This window comes from Leguminivora glycinivorella, chromosome 18, assembly GCF_023078275.1.
Source record: "Leguminivora glycinivorella isolate SPB_JAAS2020 chromosome 18, LegGlyc_1.1, whole genome shotgun sequence".
Lineage (NCBI taxonomy): Eukaryota > Metazoa > Arthropoda > Insecta > Lepidoptera > Tortricidae > Leguminivora > Leguminivora glycinivorella.
Window position 1 is genome coordinate 10,294,269 of NC_062988.1, and position 15,280 is coordinate 10,309,548.

General features: G+C 37.7%; 1 protein-coding gene and 1 non-coding gene across 4 annotated transcripts in view; one reads left to right on the plus strand and one right to left on the minus strand.

The window, feature by feature from the left end:
• LOC125236157 (brain tumor protein) overlaps positions 1-15,280 on the plus strand; it is an 834,846-nt gene that overhangs the window by 352,647 nt on the left and 466,919 nt on the right. The window lies entirely within an intron of this gene.
• On the minus strand, positions 861-932 carry Trnat-cgu. The gene has a single exon. It is a non-coding gene; the product is annotated as a tRNA-Thr (tRNA).

Genomic DNA, 15,280 nt, shown 5'->3' on the forward strand with positions numbered 1-15,280 from the left:
TAAACAAAATAAAATAAAAATAACTGTCTGCTTCATTTCGTAAATTGTATAAAATCACACGCAAAAGTACTTGCCCTATTTTATAGGCCAGGATACCTCAGAATAAACATTCTTTTAATGTAAATAATGTATAAAGCCACTTAAAAATATTCACGAAACTCTTGTATTTGACATAAAAGAAGATTTTCGTCTTTCACGACAAATCCTGCCAAGTTTTATAGCAATAATTTATCGTTTTAATCTCAGCCGGTTTTTATGTTATTATTTTTATAGAACATTTTCCTGAGTAAGAGAGTGTTATTTAGGGACTCATTAATAATTAATACCGTGAAAAATCTTTAATACTACAGTCAAGTTTTTATATGATCCATCAAAAGTTATAGGCCAGAAACTTTGACGAAGATGAATTCGTTTAGGTGTTCATTTTTCTTAAACTATTTTGTTCGGAAAAATAGGGGATTTTTCGATATGATTGATATGATTATAAATGCGTTAATAATACTAAATATCTATAGGCACTTGGCTAGTTTGCCATGACACTCACCTTTAGATAATAACTTTGTAAGACCCATATTTTTAAGGACAGGACAAATGGTGGCGATGAATTATAGTACAACCAAAGGGAGTGTTTTAAATCGACACAAGTTACGAATTCCTTTTTATTCGGTGTCTAAACCTAAGGCCATGTGTCTTTTGTTTTGATATTGGCACATGAGGTACTACTTCTCGCCCAAGTGCGATAAAACGTCACAAGTACTCGCAAGTCACAAGATACACGAAAATTTACATTCTTAATTCGTTTCTTCTTATAAATTTAAATAGATATCATACACGAAAGAAAAAACGACAGGGCCCACTGGTGGCCGAGCCGGGAATCGAACCCGGGTCTTCAGCTTACGCGGCTAACGTCCTCACCACTAGACCACCCGCCCGCCCTAGTGTATGTTATCTATTTAAATTTATAATTCATATATGTATAGTAGGTGTGACTACTTGAAAAAAGAACAAATCGAAAAATATTCAATAAAATAATTTGATATGTTCCCTAGTTGTCTTCCGTTTCTTCTTATTAGTGCGTGTTGGCACGATTTTCTTGGAAAAGTATAATTATCATAAACTAAAAGTATGTTTTTGCCGACAGTAAACTTGTCTACGTCACCTGACACTTGATATAAAATCTCAGCAACATCTTAATAGCCACGGAGGCATTAAGTGGCCCACCGATGGATTTAAAGCGCGCCGTAAAACAGGGAAATACAGGCAATTTAGAACCCTTCGTAATAGATGCATTAGCCGGAGCGTAAAATGTTAACATAAAATATGAGGTAAAAGCAGGAGCGATGCTTCTGTTTAGTTACTGGCGTCACGAGGTGACTTATATTTGGGACTTTGGGGCCGATTTTTGAATCTAGGCCATTCGATTTCGTGAAATTCGTTCAATAATATCTCCACTAGGTACTAGCGATTTCAATTCTACTAACAGAATTGAAAATGAGTGGTCGTTGCCACTGGTTTAAAATTACTAGCCGTCCTTTTTCAAAAATAGCATTACGTCGTTTTCCACAGACCTTCGAACGGCGAATTCGTGCTTTCGAAATTCAAAAATCGATCCCTTTATCAGGTGGGGAAATGGTATACCTTCATATATTTGCTTGAATATCAATGCATGTATTAACGAGTCACGACATTTACGACTAATACGTTCAGATTATAATATTTCTGATCAGTGACGTCTAAACATTAACATGTCCTTACTGTGTTTTTTTTGTGGCAAAATTTAGATTTCAACCGATTTCAACCGGTTGTACTTTCCTCGCTATAGTGAGGGGAAAAGTTTTGTGTTACACACTGCTGCAAATGTATTTTACTTCTCGTGTGTTAAAAAACTCGCAAGTTCAGGATTCTATTCTCGTCTCGAACCACTCGCTTCGCTCGTGGTTCAACTATAGAATCCTTTCACTTGCTCGTTTTTCAATTCCACACTCGGCGTTAAAATACAACTTTGCACCCTTGTATAACCTATTTTACCTTCTTCATCGATAACAGTATAAATAAGATTAACATTACTTTGTCGAAATTGAAAGAAAAACCAAATCAAATTCCAAAATTATATTATCTTATTCATTTAATCTTCCTAAAATGTTACCTTTATAATAGCTTTTGAGAGGAATAAAACGTGCCCAGCCAAAACGAATCTCACCGTAGCATCGCGGATAACATTATTGATATTGATTGATATTGAAAGGGTGCCGAGTTAGACCCGGGTGGTATCTTGAGGAAAGTCGTAAGATATAAGAGATAAGCTAGTACGGCACTGACCTAACCTGATTATTATATACGATATAATTATAAACGTCAAATATTAAATAACAGATACCTAAGATATGGTCCTGGCCCCGTAGCCGAATGGCATTTCTCCGACGCCAAACGAAAGCGATACGCCGCTGGCTCTGTCGCGCCAATACGCAAGAGCGATAGAGATAGATATCTACTAGCGCTTCGTTTCGTGAGCGTTTCGTGAGCGATTGTGCCATTCGGCTAGCCACCCAGATATCGTAGCGGTAAGAGCGTGCGACTTTCAATCCGAAGGTCGCGGGTTCGAATCCCGCCGCCGGTACGACCAATGAGTTTTTCGGGACAAATGTGCGAAACGTCATTTGAAATTTACCATTGGTTTTTGGTAAAGGAAAACATCGCGACGAAACCGAGTTAATCCCAATAAGGACTAGTTACCCTTCGGGTTGGAAGGTCAGATGGCATTCGCCTTCGTAAAAACTAGTGTCTACGTCAAATAGGATTAGTTGTCAAAGCCTGGGGTCCAGGCTCCCATGAGCGAATGCCGGGATAACGCAAGGAGGATGATGATGAGAGAGATGGCAGTCTATGCACTGTAACCACAGTATAATAAAGAGTACTATCGTACAGTATGGCCACCCCCGCTCCCCGCTGAAAGTGCCGCCCACCCCCTCTCTCTCATACAAACACAGTACGTATTCACCTACACGTGTTTAGACTGTGTGCTAGGAACGCGCCTCTTTCATGTATTTGATCGCCAGTGTCCGAGGTGTGTGCTGTAACTACACTTTACTTTGACAATCATTCTCAATTTATACTTGATTCTCTGTGGTATATTTGAGCATTTCTTTTTTTTTGCCAATAAAAAAATTTTGATTGTTTTAGGGAATTTTAGGTCAATTGTACTCAGAATCACGGGTACTTTCAATCTCACTGGGAGAAAAAAAGTGTCCCAGAATTTCCATACATTTTTGTTACTTTCCTCTTTTGTTACCCCATACAATATGTACGGAAAATGGTAACAAAATAAGAAAAATCGTATGGGACAATTTTTTTAACTACTAGGATTGAAAAAGCTGTACCTCTACCAGTATGCTGTCCCGCACATTTCGCTGGCTCCGCAGAAAACCAGCGCCGTTGACACGCCTGTCGTGTCAGCTGCATTGCTGAGTGGAGACCATTTCGGCCTCTCATTTCTACTTCTACTGTTTTGTTTTAAGTCTTTGTATTTCTATTTCTGATGTTTGTAGTGATGTATTGGCTGAATAAATGAATTCTATTCTATTCTATTCTAAAAAGCTAGTAATTCTGAGTAGAAATAGCATTTTTTTTTTTTTCAAAAATATTACACTTCATAAAAGTGGCAAAAAAAAAGAGCTCTATGTGATAGCGAAGTAGTATCTGATCTAATAAATAGTGTTCTACCGCCGAGGAAATAACCGGATCTATCAGCTTGTACCTTACGCCGCACCTGCAAAAGCACAGCTTTATTAAACGCGATAGGGCACGTCATAGCCAATCGCGTCGCGCCTTGCTCGCCGGATATAACGGAGATAACATAAGATTTTGCACTCTTTGAGACGGGTTACGTCAGATGTGTTACACTTTTTTAACGTTTTGATGAACGATGCGCGGAAAATATATGTCCTAGAAATGTTTTGTATCAGTGAAATAGCCAATATTTTCGTTCCCATTGGTATCACGATAAAAGTAGCTCAGTTTAGCTAGTAGATTCAAACCTTGCACTTAATACCCCCTTACAGTCAACGTCATAGCCTAGAATAATGTTGTTAGGTATAGGTACAGCGGGGCAAATCTCGACTGGGGGGCAATTGTAACTGATCCATTTTTTCCATTATTACACTATGATGTCGAGTTCTAGTTCTACGAGTACATACTGTATCCACTGAACACGCCTACCATATAATATATAACCGCTGGATACTCTATTTAATAATGCAAACATTGTAAAACATGGAAAAAATGGACCAGTTACATTTGCCCCCCAGTCGATATTTTCCCCGCTGTACCTTACGTTGTACACTTCTTTGAGACGTGAGACATGGGCTACGTCACACAGGTGTTACTCACTGGCTTAGTGACCCAAAAAGGATCTTGGCCTCCGACACAAGAAATCGCCACTACCCTATCCTGAGCCACTTCACGCCAGTTGGACACACCGAGAGCGGACGGGTCTTTTAGGGCTGTTACACTTTTTAATATTTTGAACATGAACGATGCGCGGTAGATGACTAAAAATAATAATGGCTTAAGGATTTGGACCTCAAGTTCAATAAAGAAGTTGGGTTTCAAATGAAAATGTCCTTATTAGACACAAAGCATAAGGACTCTTGTAAAAGGTTCTTATACGCATATCTAAACTTGAGAACATGATGCGTGAAGATTGTTGTGTCGTCGACACGGTTCCTTAACTCGGTAGTGCGTAAAACTTTCAAGTGCATAATCAAGACAAAGTGCGGATAGTTAGTATTTTAGCTAGTCTTCTCCGAGATCACAGTGACAGCGTCTTCGAAATGTCACTTAGGTACATATATAATTTCAACTTTTTTTATTATTCTCGGTATTTATTTTGGGTCTCTATTGGTTCCCATAATTTTTTTAGTCCGATTTTTACAATCCATAACGTTGTTAGTCATAATTTTTAATAGTCATATTATCATTAGTCATAAAGTTGAATGTCAGAAATTGGAGGTCAGATTTTTGCAAGTCATCATTATTGTTAGTCATAAACATTGTTTGGCATAATAATCAAATTGCATTTTGTATTATGGACATAATATTGAAAGCAATAAACATGTTTGTCATAATTGTCGTAAAGTATATTTTCGCAAGTAATAATGATTACTGTCCACATTAACTTTAATCATAACATTCAATGGGATCTATATTATTTTTCATTAAGTTTGAAGTCATAATGTTTGTTCGTGTTCACTATCGTTAGTCATAATTTAGTTTTTCACAGAAGATATTTTTTTCGTCTTTTACATGTTATGTGTTTAATTTTTTCATGTCGCTTTTAAAGAATATTAGGCCCCGCCAGCGATTCGAAGGAGCCCCGATATGCGGGGCTCCTATTTCTGCTCTGAATGACAGAAGGTAACTAACGAACCTACCCGAGAAATGAAAATTTTCTCGTTGGGCTCACTGATTTTCCCGCCATTTCGTCTTTTACATGTTATGTGTTTAATTTTTTCATGTTGCTTTTAAGAATAATAGGCCCGGCCAGCGATTCGACGGAGCCCCGCTATGCGGGGCTCCTATTTCTGCTCTGAATGACACAAGGTAACTAACGAACCTACCCGAGAAATGAAAATTTTCTCGTTGCGCTCACTGATTTTCCCGCCATTTCGTCTTTTACATGTTATGTGTTTTATTTTTTCATGTTGCTTTTAAAAGTATTAGGCCCGCCAGCGATTCGACGGAGCCTCGCTATGCGGGGCTCCTATTTTTGCTCTGAATGACACAAGGTAACTAGCGAACCTAGCTGAGAAATGAGGATTAAAATACTCAATGAGCTCACTGATTTTCCCGCCATTTCTTCCTTTGCATGCTGATTTTTGTAGTATTCGGCTTCGTCAACAAGTAGAAGGGGGGCAGGGGTCCTATTTCCGTTCTAATGGACGCGAGGTAAATGCGGACTACCAATAAAGTCATAAGGTATAATGTATCGATTGTCCACATTTTCGTTAGTCATAATTTGGTTTTTCTCAAAAACGCGTAACTTTTCAGGATTGCCATAAAACAAACCTAACCTAACCTATCTATAGGTGACCCTAATGAAACCGTTTCAGAATTATGACTAATGATAATCTGGCTAACAAAGGGATCCGTTTTAAATGTTATATTCATCAACTTTCTTGATTCTAAGATTCTATAATATGGGTTGTTAACGTTAGAACTATTAAACGTTATTCGTAACAAAGATTATGACTTATGAGGTTTATGCCTTAAAACTGTATGCAGAACAATCAGTAGGGCTTCAAAAAATATGCCTAGTAATATTTCTGGATAATTATTGTTATGCCTTTCAATTTTATACTCATCCACTTTATGACTTTTAAGGTTATGGCATCCAATATTATGGGTTGTTAATGTTAGTACCATTAAGCATTATTCGTAACAAAAATTATGACTAGTGATGTTTATGACCACAAAATATATGAATAACAACTTATGACTAACGAAATTCTGACCAAAAAGTTTATGGGAAAGAAAGGGGTCCCATTTATTTACAATATGTATATGAAAATAAAATATAAAGACACTTACAAAACTGTACCAAACATATAAACACATTATACAGTGCGTAAACGTAATAAGGGCGATAAATGAAACCAGGCATATAATTCAATATTGTTAACATTAATTAAGAGGTGTCTTTGTGTTACTCTTAAGTTTCAGCCCATAATTAATTTTTGAAAAATTTCCCAGCAGCAATGTACTGCAAACGTGGTTGCGATGACAATCAATGACAACTGTCAACGAGCGTTTAACGCGAGTGTGTTTGCAGTACGTTGCGGGCCGAATTAATTTGTATGGATAACAAAAATATTTCAATTTTAAGTAAAAGTTATCTAATTCCATTTTTTATATCCTATACTCACCACCGTTAAGAGGTTCGCCCGTATTAGGTTTACACCCTGTATAAAAATCTAACATAGGGTGCCGCCAGCCCAGCAGCGGGGCAGGGCCCAAGCTGCCGGTGGTTAGGACTTAGGACTGCAGACCAAGAGAACCGTCGTACTATCCGCGCAGTATCCAAGATCACCGCCTTCTGCATCTGACCCTTGATCCAGCCACCTAGCGAGAGTCTCTTAAGATGTTGGTTGAGACTCTTCGCTATGAGACCGGTCGCTGAAACCACTATCGGAACAATTTTATTCCTCTTTATTTCTTTCAAATCTTAGGCTATTTATAATACGAATATAAAAGTAAAATACAAAACCACTTACAAAACAATAAAAAAATATAAACATATTATAAAAAACCGGCCAAGAGCGTGTCGGGCCACGCTCAGTGTAGGGTTCCGTAGTTTTCCATATTTTTCTCAAAAACTACTGAACCTATCAAGTTCAAAACAATTTTCCTAGAAAGTTTTTATAAAGATCTACTATTGTGATTTTTTCATATTTTTTGAACATAGGGTTCAAAAGTTAGAGGGGGGGGGGACGCACTTTTTTTCCTTTAGAAGCGATTATGTCCGAAAATATTAATATTATCAAAAAACGATCTTAGTAAACCCTTCTTCATTTTTTAATACCTATCCAACAATATATCACACGTTGGGGTTGGAATGAAACAAAATATCAGCTCCCACTTTACATGTAGGGGGGGTACCCTAATAAAACATTTTTTTCCATTTTTTATTTCTGTACTTTGTTGGCGTGATTGATATACATATTGGTACCAAATTTCAGCTTTCTAGTGCTTACGGTTACTGAGATTATCCGCGGACGGACGGACGGACGGACGGACGGACGGACAGACAGACATGGCGAAACTATAAGGGTTCCTAGTTGACTACGGAACCCTAAAAATGGGCTTACTCTTGGCCACAGACTAGCCAAACGCAAAGATGTGGCCTACGATGGAGTGAGCTCGCCCAGAAGATGCCTGTTCACTCTTGATTTGAAGGTTGCTGGGTTAAATGAGCTCGGAAATATAGCCACCGGCAAGGAATTCCACTCGGCATACTGCATAAGAAAAAAAAAAAGCAAAGCGAATGTCTTAAAATTGTAACAGGGTATATCAGTGTTTAACATAAATATTTCCATCCAATATCAAGATAGGGCTTAGTAGTAATAATCGTGTAGGTTAGCAATCAGGAGTTCCTAGTACATTATGATAATTTTAGGCAAATCGCCCGACTATTCCGTATTGCTAAATTAGAATATGGTTAGATATGCAAATTAAATTGTAGTATTGCTCTTAGCTGTGATCCGCTTTGGAAATTATATTGAATACAACGTTGATTTAATATAGATTTGTTTATATGTTTAGCCCTATAGTTAACTGGCAGAAAATTGAGAAAAAACCTTCAGGCAGGAAGTCTGAACGTGTTACAACCTGCATTTGAAATTGACTTAAGTATTATTACTTATGAGTACGCGGCGAAAAACTACAGCTTATTTTTTTTTTTTTATACTACGTCGGTGGCAAACAAGCATACGGCCCGCCTGATGTAAAGCGGTCACCGTAACCTATGGACACCTGCAACTCAAACAGTGTCACATGCGCGTTGCCACCCCATTAGAAACTTGTACACTCCCTATTGCTGTGTTAAGTACGCAGCAAAAAGGAGTGTACAAGTTCTAAGGAGGGTTCGGGTTGCCGACGACTCAAAGGACAATAGACGGAACAAGTTAGTTCCGTAAGTCCTCCCGTCATCAGCTCACCGCACCCTCGTTGAGCTCTGGCAGCCTTACTCACCGACAGGAACACAACACTATGAGTAGGGTCTAGTGCTATTTGGCTGCGGTCTTCTGTAAGGCGGAGGTACTACCCCAGTTGGGCTCTGCTCTAGATTCGAGCGAGACGATATGCGCTGTGCTGTGCCCTACCACACAAAGCGGAATATCATTCGCTATGCCCTACCTCCTTCTCAGATTTATGTTACATTACACTCGCATTGGTTACGGACAATGCGACTTTGCACCAATCTACTGGTCTATTAATTTACAACAGCTAGGCCCAACTTGACGAAGTTATATATTAAGTCAATGACATTTTGTTCAGGTAAGGTACTACGTACACTAAACATAACATCAATATTCGATATTTATGTGCGATTGTGTATTGAAAGTGTCGTAGTACACTGTTCTATGTAACACCACAAGGTGCTACGACGTAGCTCTTAGGCTGTCGTAGCAATGCTCGGAAAGACGGCTTTGATATCTATATTGACTACGATTCTAGCTAAATCGATTCTACATACACATATCTTAGGCAATTGATGGCAGTTATATGGTAGACGTTTTCGTTCATCGGTGGGTTATCTCAAATTGACTTCTAGTGAATAAACTTAATAGTGCGCCATTTTTTATCTAACAATGAATGTGTTAAAGAGATCTACTGTAGCTATATACTTTTTATTTCATGTATTCTCTTCCCAACTCATTTCGCTTCCATGTATTTTCCAAACAAGGTGTTCTACGAAAACAGAAGTCTATTTCAAATTCAATTAAGTATCAAAATTCGCAGTAAAAATAAGCGATAAAGCAAATTTGGCCCTCAACGGCGGGTAATAAAGGCGAAATTACCGGCGCTTGTTAAAATTAATGAACACGTGTGCTGACGAAGCGTCGCGTAGAGACTACGCAGCAGGTCCACTTTGCTTTTAATTTTTACTATTATAAATTATTATTTTATTGAAATGGTATAGAATATATTATGGCCACAAGCTTACAGGAAATTTTCAGTTACTTGGTAACTTCGACCCATGCCACCGTGACATCTACATAGAAAGAAAATAACCATGAAATGTAATTTATCTTTTAATTCTTACCTCTTTAATTCTTGGGAGTCTTCTATATCCGCACAGACAATTACAATATTAATGATTGTAAATTGAGCTATGGAGCCCATTACAATAGTTTCTTAAAAGGACCCGTTAACTACGAACGCTGTAAATTGTTCGAAACGTCGGGATGAATTGTAAATTCATTATATGCAATTTAATCCGTTTCCATAGTTTTATTTCGAATAAGGAGTATGGTTAATCGAATCTTATGATATGCTAACATTAAGATCTTTTGGAAGCATGTCGCAGATTAAAGATAGTCCAAAGTCGACCATACTTAGATAAGTAGCTCGATTCATAGTTTTCTATGAGACTCAAGGATGAATTAAGTTAGAAAAGAACAGGACAAGCCGACGTATTAGTTTCTAAAAAAAAAGAAAGCATCATGGTGCTGGGTTATTATAGATCCATACTAATATTAAAAATGGGAAACTGTGCGTGTCTGTCTGTTTTTCCATCTTTCACGGCAAAACGGAGCGACAAATTGACGTGAATTTTTAAGTGGAGATAGTTGAAGGGATGGAGAGTCACATAGGCTAGCTACTTTTAGTCTTTTTCTAACCCGAGCGAAGCCGCGGTTAAAAGCTAGTATTATATACACCGTGTTTCCGGTAACACTCAAAACCTCAGACACCCCAACTGATTTTTATTTTTTTAAACTCATCTAGAGTATTCATCTTTTAATCTGATGGTTACTTTTTTTTAATTGAATTTTTAATTTTCTGTACAGCTCTACTTGACTTTTAGCTCTACACTCAATAAAATAATTGCTAACTTCCACCATTAACCATAAAACTATTTATTTGTGTACGTTACTGCAACGACATAAGGCTTACCAATAGACAGCTAAGATGTCATTGTAAAACACTTTAAAGCTTTGTCACAATAAACTTCAAGTTGGACAGGTAATCGCAGTAAGCAAATTTAAACCCAATATTCAAAATGACAAGGTTGTAATTAGGTACGAGTTCAATTTGTTATGACTTATGATAAACATTAAGTTTAAACTGACAAACAACGTCAAACTCGTAGCGGAAAAAATAATCGTTCAAGTAACCAGCCAGTTTTAATACCCCTAAATACTGAAAAAGGTAAACAACCTCTAGCAATTCGATATACACAATGTTGTCTTACGAGTACAATAGAATAGGCACTTAAAAAATAACTAATAATACAAATTTAAATAAAAATATTACCCCCATCAAGATATAGTTCAATCGATTCTACTCTCGATTCTGAACAAACTGTTTTCAGGTTTTTAGTGTTAAGTGAAACACGGTGTATATAACCACCATGATGTTGGCACCATCAAAAAAATTACATATCGGCCAATTTCATTCCGCTGTAGCCTGAATCACCCTTTATTTGATTTATATCGACGACCGATCTGGCTCAGTCGGTAGTGACCCTACTTGCTAAGCCGCGGTCCTGGGTTCGAAACCCGGTAAGGACAGTTATTTGTGTGATGAGCACAGATATTTGTTCCTGAGTCATGGATTTTTTTCTATGTATATAAATATGTATTTATCTATTTTTAAGTATGTATATCGTACCCATAGTACAATTTTTGCTTAGTTTGGGGCTAAGTTGATCTGTGTAAGGTGTTCCCAATATATTTTTTTTATTAATATTCGTGCAGTGGGACCCACGGAACACCGTAGAGGGTGCAGGCCGGGGTTCAGGCAGACCAAAAAAGAGATGGCGGGATGACTTGAACGCATTCTATCCAAGCTGGCAGAATTACGCACATGACAGGGTTGAGTGGAAGAAGCGAGGGGAGGCCTTTGCCCAGCAGTGGCAAAAAAAATCGTGCCTTCTGTATGACCAAGTGTACAATGAACAAGGATAATGAGAGCAGGGTGGCTAGCCGAATGGCACAATCGCTCACGAAACGCTCACGAAACGAAGCGCTAGTAGATATCTATCTCTATCGCGCTTGCGTATTGGCGCGACAGAGCCAGCGGCGTATCGCTTTCGTTTGGCGTCGGAGAAATGCCATTCGGCTACGGGGCCAGGTCCGTGTGACCCGCTCGTGAGGGATAACCTTTGGCAATGTGCTGAAATTATGCAGATTGCGTCCTCTATATCGCTCTGTGTAGCTTCGCATGAATTTGTTGTTAAATAGAATATTTACTTTGATAAGCGGTTTTGTTGACTGTTAATTGGGTTGCGCTTAGGGAGTTACCATGCGAATTGAAGTTTTAGACGCGTAGACAAGTACCTACCGATTCTAACATATGAAATTATCATGTTACAACGTAATTCATTTGTTTCTATTTAAGGTACAGCGGGGCAAATCTCGACTGGGGGACAATTGTAACTAATACATTTTTTCCATTATTACACTATGATGTTGCGTTCTACATGTATATACTGAACACGCCTACCATATACTTATAACTGGTGGACACTATTTAATAATGCAAACATTGTAAAACATGAAAAAATGGACCAGTTACATTTGCCCCACAGTCGAGATTTGCCCCGCTGTACCTTATATAAAACATGGAAATTATGGCTCGCTTTTATTTAGTCACATTAAACTAACCTCATACTTGTTTTATAACTGGTTTGTTACATGTTACATGCAATAAATTATTATATTCTCATCATCCTCCTTGCGTTATCTCAGCATTCGCCAAGGCTCTTGGGAGTCTGAGGTTCGCTTTGACAACTAATCCCAAGATTTTTCGCAGGTACTAGTTTCTACGAAACCGACGGCCATGCCATCTCCCTGCAAGCCGAAGGGTAAACTAGGCCTTATTTGGATTAGTCCGGTTTTTTTTATTCACCGAAAAGCGACTGGTAGGTAAGTAATAAGTATCAAATGACCTTTCGCACAAACTTCCGAATCACTCACAGGGTTCCAACCCGCGACCTCCGGATTGAAAGTCGTACACTCTTACCACTAGGCCACCAGCGCTTCAATAAATTACTTTATTCTTATTATCTTCTAATTTGTCAAACTGTTAATATTATGCTAACTTAAATTAGATAAACTTGAAAACCATTGTGTGTTTCATCAAGTACCTCAAATGAAACTCAATTTAAATGCAAATTGATATGATTTTGATCAATAACCGGCTTATTATAATTAGTTGGCTGATTGAATTGAATTTGTCGTGGGTTATTACTGAAATTAAGTACAATTTACAGGTTAGTTATTATTTGTAATGATTATTGTTCATGCACCGACGAGGTAGGTACCTACTCTTACTAACTACTAACATGCTTTATAAATTAAATATCTAGGCGACCGACCTTGGCTCGGTTTTATTTTATTGTATCACGTCTTTAGATTAAAAAAACTTTTATAGATACAAAAAAAAAAAATATTTCTGGCCGGAATTCGAAACCCGGGCCTGCGAACATTAGACCGATATAATGCGCCGATATATTACATTATACGATGCGCGGTCGGCGAAATTAACGACCATATTTTACGTTTACTAACGCGAAAGATAAACGCATGAAAACTCAAAAATTCGCCTTTTCCGGGATCTAAGGCTGAACTAGATCGATTTTTCACCACCGAAAACCCCACATAACAAACAGCGAAATCGTTAGAGCGGTTTCCGAGATCGTCGGTGTCTGTATATACGAGTATATTAATAAATAAATATACAAGAATTGCTCGTTTAAAGGTATAATAAGATAAATATAATACTTTCAATTTGTAGAGGTTAACAATGTTCATAACGATTCCAATTTTCAAATCAATACTATAGTATGTAGTTCTCGAGACATTTAGAAATGTGACAGACAGACAGACAGCCGGACAGAGTCGTCGGGTTCACGCGGGAGTATAGTACCTGAAGAGGGGTCTCCGAAATTGGCCCGAAACAAGTCTCAGCAGTAGCGATATTTAACGTGAGTATAACCGTAGTTTCATTCAATAAACTCGGCTATAATTTGACTCTTATAGAAATTGGCATTCTTTCTTTCCGTTATAGCGTGATTCACACATCAATGTGATCCATATTCTTACTTAATATTGTAAACGGGACTTAATATATGTACCTAACTAAGTGTAATAATTTGGATATATGTACCTAACCTATTAACGTATAAAATGTAAATATGAATAAAACATTGAATTGAATTGAAATGAATATTAAGTATCTGACAAAATCGTGAAAAATTCATTCATTTTCTTGACTTCTCTATGTCCATTTCACCCGCATGCGTGCACGTGCCTAGCGGGTATACTAAACTTTCCCAAGATTATCTTGCTAATGAGAATTCCCTACTATATACCTACAAGCCCCTTCAGTAACAGGGCGAAACTAATTTGAATCTAAATTTAATAACGGAGCCATCTTCTATCCCCTAGATCAGGTTCAATTAATATGACCCAGCGGCTCGAACTGACCCCGGATAGATTAGGGAGAGGGTAGTTTAGCCAAGTTATACTGTTTACATGTCTAATTGGTTATCATTTGATTAACAAGGCATTTTTGAAGCGAAACTCCTTTTTTTAAATTAAAAGGCTTCAGTCCCAATAATGATTACGCCAGTGTCAAGGTGATATGAGCTAATATTAATTAGTGATTTTGGTACGGTAAGTACGACAGTGTACGGTGAGTTAGCACTTGTAAATTGATAGCTATATTTTACAAGAGCGCGTGGACTACCGGCCGTAGACGACAAAAAAGAGGCTAAACGCGTTTCGAGATTAATTCTTCATCAGCTTCTCACTACAACATTAGTTTACTGCCTAATAAGCTATCGATATTACACTTTAAACAACATTAATGAGCAAAAGAAAAAGAAATTGTTCACGACATGAGACTGCTAAGATGGCGCTCGAACCGGAAGTCAAAAACTCCTACTTAATGCGTCTTCCAACTGACAACGTTAAACGTTTAACGCTCATTGACAGCGACGTTCAGTGTTGCCAACTCGAATTTTGAAATACCCCTTCCTATTGTCATTTCCACAATACGAAGTTTCACTTCTCTCGACTCCACGCAATAAATAAATAAATTTATTTATATTATAGGACGTTCTTACACAGACTGACCGAGTCCCAGTAAGCCCAAGAAGGCTTGTGGGTACTCAGACAACGATATATGTAATATACAAATACTTTTATACATAGAAAACTTCCATGACTCAGGAACAAATATCTGTGCTCATCACACAAATAAATATTTTATTATATTCAATTTTTTTTTGCTTAGATATCTATTGTTGGGCTTGTTATATTCAATTCTTACAAAACTGGACTCATTTGAGTCAAAATCGTCAGCACTCCATTTTCTAAAGTATCTATTTTCACGTCAATGTGTGTGTGTGAAAATATTCATCATCTGTTTATATCAAGTAACGGTGGCTTATTTCACGATAGTGACAATTGTCGCCCGACAGTGACACTTCGCTATTCATTAACTGTTCAAGAAGGAAATCGTCACTACTTTTAAAAAATCTCGTATCTCACACTGT